At 39.6% G+C, this 8,583-nt stretch overlaps 1 pseudogene; it reads right to left on the reverse strand.

Annotated features, from left to right (window-relative positions):
• Positions 1 to 358: 358 nt before the first annotated feature.
• LOC118703566 lies at positions 359 to 1,833 on the reverse strand (annotated as a pseudogene).
• Between the last annotated feature and the right edge of the window lie 6,750 nt (positions 1,834 to 8,583).

Genomic DNA, 8,583 nt, shown 5'->3' on the forward strand with positions numbered 1-8,583 from the left:
ACTCAATCCTGACAGGCTCCCATGGATCTAGCTTGTCCTTCAGGCAATGCCCAGTGCCAGGAGACATTGCCTGTAAAAATTGGGAGAGTTCTCAGCATGATCCCAGCCCACTCATACCTGCTGCCTTAATGGGGTCCTTATCTCCAGCTGATGGGCCTGACTCCCGCTTCTCAGAGCCCCAGTCCCTGATAATAGGCTTATAGAGATCCTACTGTTTTTTTTTTTTTTTTTTTTTAGAATTTATTTATTGAAATAAAATGCACATCCTTTACAATTCACCCATTTAAAGCGTAAATTCAGTAGTTTTTTATATACCCATAGAGTGTATAATCATTACCAAAATCATTTTTTTAGCCAACACATTAAACATCTTTAATACAGATGCTTCAAAAGTAACCCCCACTGACATACTAAAAGTCCAAATAATCATCTTTTAAGTGTATATGTTACTTAGTAAATTTCACAGTATTCAATCCCTCGAGAATATTTTGTAGTTAACGCTGTTCAGTCCTGACATGAAAAAGTTATTCCAGTTTGATGGGTTTCCTCTTTTCATGCTGATCAAGTAAATTTATCTTCTCTTTTCTGATTTTCTGCATTAAGAACATTTACGTTCCTGTCATTCCCTGCAAGGGCTGCCTGCTTGTCTGTTTCAGATTCTGCCTCATTTTCATCCTTATTGTAGTCTTCATCTCCTCCCACTTTTTGCTCTTTTCTCCCTTCCTCTTCAGCATCCGGCTCCTCCTCCTGCCCAGCCCGCACCACAAGCTGGTCTTGCTCAGGCTCCTCCACCTCCTGGTCTTCCTGGCTCATTAGCAGGGTGGCTGGCACCCGTTGGGTTTGGCCGAGGTCTCCAGCATCTCGCATGCCTCTTCCGCCCGCACGTCCGTCTGCCTCCACAGCCTGCTGCTTGTGGTCTGGCTCCCGTGGCAGCGCCTGGCCATCCCTCCGAAGCGCCTCCTCGCTGATGACCTGGATGTCATTGGTTTCCTCTTTCTCACCCTCCCTCCTCAAATCCAAAGCTGCCTCAGAACCAGGGATTGGCGCTGGGGTTCGTGGTTACTGGGCATATTCCCTTTCGCTTGTGGCACCTCTGCCGGGCGGCAGGCCCGTTTCCTGCAGCCTTGGCTGAGGCTCGCTGGGAGCTCGGAGCTGCTGGCTTGGTTCCTTGTGTTCACTTGGGTCTCTGAAAGCCATACCTTCGTTCCCCTTCTTGGTGACTTCTCCTATCTGCTCCTCGCACTGCTCCTTCACCTCCTTCATCTGATTGATGCACTGGCTCAGGTCGTAGGAGAACTTCCTCTCCAGGTTGGTCTGGTTCTTCGGGAACTGGAGGACCTCCTGCAGCCTGCCTGCCGTGGTTCTTCTGCAGGGCCTTTAGCTGGTCTTGCAGGGTTCTGATGAGCTGCTCGCCCGCGGTGATATTATTCACCGACACCGCCTTTTCGTCCTGGTGCAGCTGGTTGACGCTCTCCATCTCGAAGTTGTGGCTGGACTGGATCTTGTCCGGCTCCCCCTGGAACTCGTTCTTCTTCAGCTCCCCCGCGCCCTTCTCGGCCACCGCCCTGCGCACCCTGCCTTCCAGCTCCATGACCCGCGTCTGGAGGTCCACGCTGCGGGAGCTCGCCATCCAATAGTTGAAGCCCAGGACGATGATGCAGGCCACCAGGGCAGCCAGCACGAAGGGCGGCGACTTCATGGTCCGATGCCCGTTTCCCAGGCCCATCATCTCCCAGGCCAGGCCGAGAATCTCCGGCCTTGGCCCCGGGCGGCAGCTCGGCGCTGCAAGCCCGGCTCCCTGGTCTCCCTGCCGCCCTCCGCCCGCTCCGCGCCGCCCCCAAATCATTTTTAAAACATTTTCATCACCATCCCCATCACAAAATGCCCTCTTCCCATTACACGTCACTCCCGAATTTCTCCCAACCCCATCCACAGCCAACCACTAATCCACTTTCTGTCTCTACAAATTTGTTTATTTTGGCACTTTCTTATAGATGGAACTTTATAATACATGATATTTCATCACTAGCTTCTTCAGTATGTTTTCTAGGTTTATCTATGCTGTAGAATGATATATATATCAGAGAGGAAGGGAGAGAGATAGAGAACTAGAAACATTGATGATGAGAGAAACATTGACCAGCTGCCTCCTGTACACCCCACATTGGGATGTGCCCACAAACCAATGTACATGCCCTTGACCGGAATCAAACCTGGGACCTTTCAGTCCACAGGCTGATGCTCTATCCACTGAGCCAAACCGGTTTCAGCATACTTTCTTTCTTTGTACTGCTGAATAACCTTCCATTGTATAAATGTACAACATTTTATTTATCCAATCATCAGTTGATGGGCATTTTGATTGTTTCCATTTTTATCTATTTTGAATGATGCTGCCATGAATCTTGGTGTACAGTGTTTGTGTGGATGTAGGTTTCCATTTATCTTGGGTCAAATGATAATTGTTTAAGCTTTGGGAAACTGCTAAGTGTCTCCTCCATTTTACATTCCCATCAGCAGGGCATGAAGGTTCAAATTCCCCTCATTCTTACCAACACTTATGATCTGTCTTCTTTATTATAACTACCCTATAACAAGTGTGCAGCTAATGACTAATGATGTTGAGAAATTTTCAGGTGCATATTGGCTAATTGTATATATTATTTGGAGACATGTCTATTCAAATTCTTTGTTTATTTTTAAATGGAATTATTTTTATTATTAAATTGTGTTCTTATATATTCTAGATATGTCTCTTATCACATATGATTGCATATATTTTTTCACATTCTTTGAGTTGTCTCTTCACTTTGTTATGGTATTGTTAAGGTACAATTGGTGCTCATAAAGATTGATGAGTTTCATTCAGCTCTTCCTTGCCTCAATATTAACCTCCAATAAAAGTGATCCTGAAGTTTAGTGCTCAGTGGCTCATTGTTCTTTTTTTTGTGTGTGTGTGGGGGGGTGTTGAGGGAAGTCTATAATCTGCACATTCAATATGCACATATTTGTTTGGAAGAATTAGTTTTACTTGAAACATAGAGCCAAATTTAAAATGAGTGAAAACAGGGTTAATAATGCAAGACATCTGTGAATTATTTCTGGGCTTTTTACACTAGAAGTAAACAATTATGTTCTCCATCAAGCATCATACACACCATGATAGCTTAATCTCCTTCATGCCACTGTTGGATCATTTTGTGGTATTTTTTATTTCTCCCACAATAGTTTTTACTTGTTAGTATATTCTAGTTTCTTATTTTTAAGGGACATGGTAAGTACTGAATTTCTAACCTTGCTTTATAAAAAAGATCAGTATTCTGGCTCCTCTCCTCCATTATGGCTTACTTTGCTATGAGTTCATCATCAGATATGAGTCATTGAAGGATCAGAAAATGAGGAATTTAATGCTCCCAGAAACCAACCCTCATCAACAGAAATGTGGGGGCATGTGCACTAAATTGTAGGAAGCTGAATTTTTTCTGCACTTTTCCTAGTGGGTATTTTTCCACATTCGTATTAAATATTTCACTGACAGACCTTCTAACACCTCCTTTCATGTTGACCTTTAACACCTGGCTGTTTGAATAATTATTTTTTGGCCTACTGAGGTCTGCTTCTTCCTCAAAATTGAGGCAATAAAACATTTTACAATTTATATTTCTAGTGGCTTTCTCCTCACTCCAAATCCAATGATTACAGTGCTGCTGTGGACTGCTAATGGACACACTAGCTATAGAGAACAGGTATTATTAGAAATGGTATAATTTTGTCCATTTCTGCTATTTATAATTATATGACCAAATGACTATATTTTAACAAAGTAGTTTTATATCATATATGTACCCTGTTTCCCCAAAAATAAGACAGTGTCTTATATTAATTTTTTCTCCCAAAGTTGCCCTAGGTCTTATTTTCAGGGGATGTCTTATTTTTCCATGTGCTAGGTCTTATTTTTGGAGGATGTCTTATTTTCGGGGAAACACGGTGTGTGTGTGTGTGTGTGTGTATATATATATATATATATATATATATATATATATATATATCGGTGTATGTATATATATATATATATATATATATCGATATATATATATATATATATATATATATATATATAGTCTTAATCAAAGTCCCACTGAATTTACTACTTTGTGTAATGAAACATTTCCTACCACCTGCTACAATGTGAGCCTTGAATAAATGTTTAGTTTATGTTGGGGAATTATGAGCAAAGTATTTTTTTCCACAGTGCATACATCTCAGTTATTGCTTAGTATGGGAGCATGAGAGTTCTCTATGTGAGAACTCACCTTACGTGAAATACAGAGTTTAAAATCATGCTAGTGTATATATGGATCCACAGCCTATGATAGAAGTGACACCTCACTCCAGTGGAGAGGTGAACTAAGAAAAATTATTATTTTATGTAAAATATGAAATTAGATTTCTACCCTTCACTCTATATAGAAATACATGCCCTCTGGAGTATGACTTAAATCTTTAAAAAATAAAATTTATACTTATTTCTAAAAAATATGTTCATATTCTACCTAATAAAAGAGTAATATGCAAATTAACCATCACTCTGCTCAAGCCACACCCACCAACTATGCTCCAGCCACGCCCCCATCCAATCAGAAAGAGTATGCAAATTAACCCCAACCAAGATGGCTGTGGCCACAGAGAGCAGTTGGGAGGCTTGGGTTTCAATAGGGGAAGCTGTGGAGCTAGAGAGAGCAGACTAGGGTTGCCCCCAGCAATGGAGGAAGCAAAGCTTTCCACCTGCCCTGGCTGGCATAGGCCTCCACTTAAGGATACAAAGTTTCAATTATAGATGGTACATGAAACCAAACAGAAATGCTGCCAGCCACTGAGCAAATAGGAGGCTTGGCTCTGCTCCAGGCTATAAAGTTTCAATTGTAGAAGGTAAATAAATTCCAGATACCAGGGCCTCTGCTTGGGTCGCCAGGGGGCTTGGCCAGCCTACAAACCACCACTGGCCCCTTGCTTAAGCCACTCCATACCCCAAGGAAACCTCCACCCTGATCCAGGACACCCTTCAAGGCAAACCAGCCGGTCTCCACCCATGCACTAGATCTCTATCCTATCTAAAAAAAGAGTAATATGCAGATTTGACCATCACTCCAACACACAAGATGGCTGCCCCCATGTGGTTAAAGATCCTGTGCCTATGTGGACACAATATGGCCCCACAAGATGGCCAGCAGGAGAGGGCAGTTTGGAGGCACCAGACCTGCAAGGGAGGGCAGTTGAGAGGGATCAGGTCTGCAAGGGAGGGCAGCTGGAGGAGATCAAACCTGTAGGGGAGGGCAGTAAGGGGTGGCCAGGCCAGCAGAGGAGGGAAGTTGGAGGCAAACAGGCTGGCATGGGAGCAGTTAGACATCAATCAGGCTGGCATAGGAGTGGTTAGGGGGTGATCAGGCTGGTGGGCAGAAGTGGTTTTTAGGGGCAATCAAGATGGCAGGCAGGCAGGTGGTGGAATCGGGTCTAAATGGGCAGTTTAACATCCCTCGAGGGGTCCCAGATGGGAGAGGGTGCAGGCTGGGCTGAGGGACACACCCCACCCCATGCACGAATTCTATGCACCGGGCCTCTAGTTTTTTATAATTTTGGAAATGGAAGGACAGGACACTAATAGTTATTAAGTATAATAAAACTATGAATAAAACTTGACTATATTTAAATGTAAAATGTTGGTTATCAAACTATAATTTAAAATAAATGAAAAAAAACATAATGTGGGAGAATATATTTATTATACAAAAACAACAAAAATGTATAAGACATAAAGAACTAAAATTTAATAAAAACCAAAACTGTCCTATGAATTAGATTTTCAATTTGTTTTTAGGCTTTGAAGGTAGCTGGGGATTAGGGTTAGAGTTGTCAGATTTTGAAAATAAAAATGTTCAATTAAATTTATATTTCATATAAATGTTTAATATGTTTTTTGCATAAGTATTTTACAAATATTATAAGGGCATCCCTACTCTTTAAAAAAAAATCCTCAATTTCCCAGCTGGTGTGGCTCAGTGAGTGGTTGCGTGCCAAAGTATGAACCAAGAGGTCATAGTTTGATTTCCCCATCAGGGCATATGCATGGGTTGCAGGCTCAGCTCCCAGTGTGGGGTGTGCAGAAGGAAGCCAATGAATGATTCTCTATCATTATTGATGCTTCTATTTCTCTACCTCTATCTCTCTTTCTCTCTGAAATCAGTAAAATGCATTTTTAAAAAATCATTGACTATCTGAAATTTGAATTTAACTGGGTGTCCTGTGCTGTAACTGGAATTTTACTTTTCACATTTATATTGAGAATAGACAGCCCACCCAAAGGGGAATCTATTCTCATTGCCCAGGAAAACTGATACATTGCATGATGAAATGTGCTTTATTATTGAGTATACTGCTATGTAAAGTTATAATTACATAAAAACATATATTATTCATCAAGATATACCACCATGGGTGGCTATTGAATGGCCTTGAGAAGGTTAATAACTTCTTACAGAAATCTCAATATGCCCACTTCTTAAGTGAAAGGATTACATTATATTATTATAAAAGCTCACCTATCTCTGAAGTGTGATTTTTCTGAAGCTCCCTTCTTGCTGATTGAAATTAAATCTGGAGACGAATGGAGTATAACATATATGATTACTGACCTACAGCGATATAACAGTTTCATTTCACTTCTCTTGGCTCCCCATTTTAGTGCAGTGCCCTATGAATTCGAGCCGGAACTATATTAATGCTTTCGAGGTAGCCCTTTTTCATTAAAATGGTGACATATTAAAATTTATTTTAGATTAGATTCTTGTCATATAAAATACCAAATCCAAGAGGTAACATAAAATAGGATAGCTGAATTATCCCTGAGGCTGAGTTAAAGCATTCTGCATTCTAATAAAACGGGAAAGAATGACAAGTGACCTGTCAGAGAATAGACCTCCTTTTAGAGTTTGCAAATGAAACAGAAGAAGGTGAGACTGTACCTCATCATCAACAAGGTAGAGCCACTTTGCTATTATCGTTGCTCTTCATATTTCAGTTGGAATTTCAAAACAATAAGTAGAATTAAATCCAACTGACTAGAGGTAAAACTTTCAAATGCATATTTTCGAGACCATACTCCATTTCAGTGTTTTATTTGTATTCAGGCAGATTAAAATGGAAATGATGGGAGGCAAAGAATTCATCATTTACTTCAGTTTCAGTGACTTAGCCATTTATCCTGAAACTCACCTGCAGTGCCACTTCCTTATTGTATTTTCCCTTTAATTCTACACAGTTCTTTGTTGTAGCATGGAGAAATGGACGGGACCATCAGCTGGCCTCAAGGAGACTGTTTCATTTTTGCCAAAGGTGCCATATATGAATATACAGAACAAGCATGGCTGCAGGTGTCAAGAAAAACATCTTGCCCTAACCAGTTTGGCTCAGTGGATAGAGCATCGGCCTGTGAACTCAAGGGCCCCAGGTTCGATTCTGGTCAAGGGCATGTACCTTGGTTGCAGGCACATCCCCGGTGGGGGGTGTGCAGGAGGCAGCTGATCGATGTTTCTCTCTCATCGATGTTTCTCTCTCATCGATGTTTCTAATTCTCTATCCTTCTACATTCCTCTCTGTAAAAAATCAATAAAATATATTTTAAAAAAAGAAAAGAAAAATAAAAAAAGAAAAACACCTCTGTGTTTTTTTTTTTTCTCATCAGTTTCAAACACAAAACAATATAAGACACCTTAAATGAAAGTGTTGAAATTAAACTTATGATAAACCTGTATTGTATCCATGAGAAAGGAAAATATGTTGAATCAGGGAAGGCACTAAAATTAAGTTAAATTTTTAAACTTTTTATATGATATATAAAGTGTTATAAAAGCAGCCAGGAAATATAAAATGCCTTAAACTAAAACATGGAACAATTTTGGTAACTTATATAAAGTTTGTTTGAGGCAATTAGATAATTAGTATTACTAATTTTTTAAGATGCTAAAATTATTAACTTTTTCTCTCCAGATATTGTGAAAAAATCACAATGAAGAGATTATTAAAGAATAGCAAACAGATAAAAACATATAAATTGTTTCAAAAGCTTAAGTTTCATAATAACTCACTTATTTTATATGTGCATTAATACATTTTAACATTAAATTAATATAGCTATACACCCATCATTTAGCCATTGTTTATATTAATTATCCTCTTGTTTTATTTATTAATAAACACATATGCATGAAAAAATATACATATAAAGTTATAGCCCTATTTCTTATCTTTTCCTGCTTTACTCCATTTCTCTGATCTCCAGGGGCAAAAAACAGAATTATTTTTTTAAATGTGCAACCATTTATGTATACCTATGAAACATATATAGTATTTATACATGAGAGTTTACATTTCCATTAGTGATATTACCCATATACTTATTTTTTCTGTAGTATTCAACATTATGTGCTTAAATTAGATCCATGTTAATGTAGATACAGATACATTGATGATAGATAGATAGATAGATAGATATGTACTCATATGGAAACATGCTTTCTTTAATGTGTC

Source organism: Pipistrellus kuhlii, unplaced genomic scaffold (genome assembly GCF_014108245.1).
Source record: "Pipistrellus kuhlii isolate mPipKuh1 unplaced genomic scaffold, mPipKuh1.p scaffold_m20_p_4, whole genome shotgun sequence".
In the NCBI taxonomy this organism is placed as follows: Eukaryota; Metazoa; Chordata; class Mammalia; order Chiroptera; family Vespertilionidae; genus Pipistrellus; species Pipistrellus kuhlii.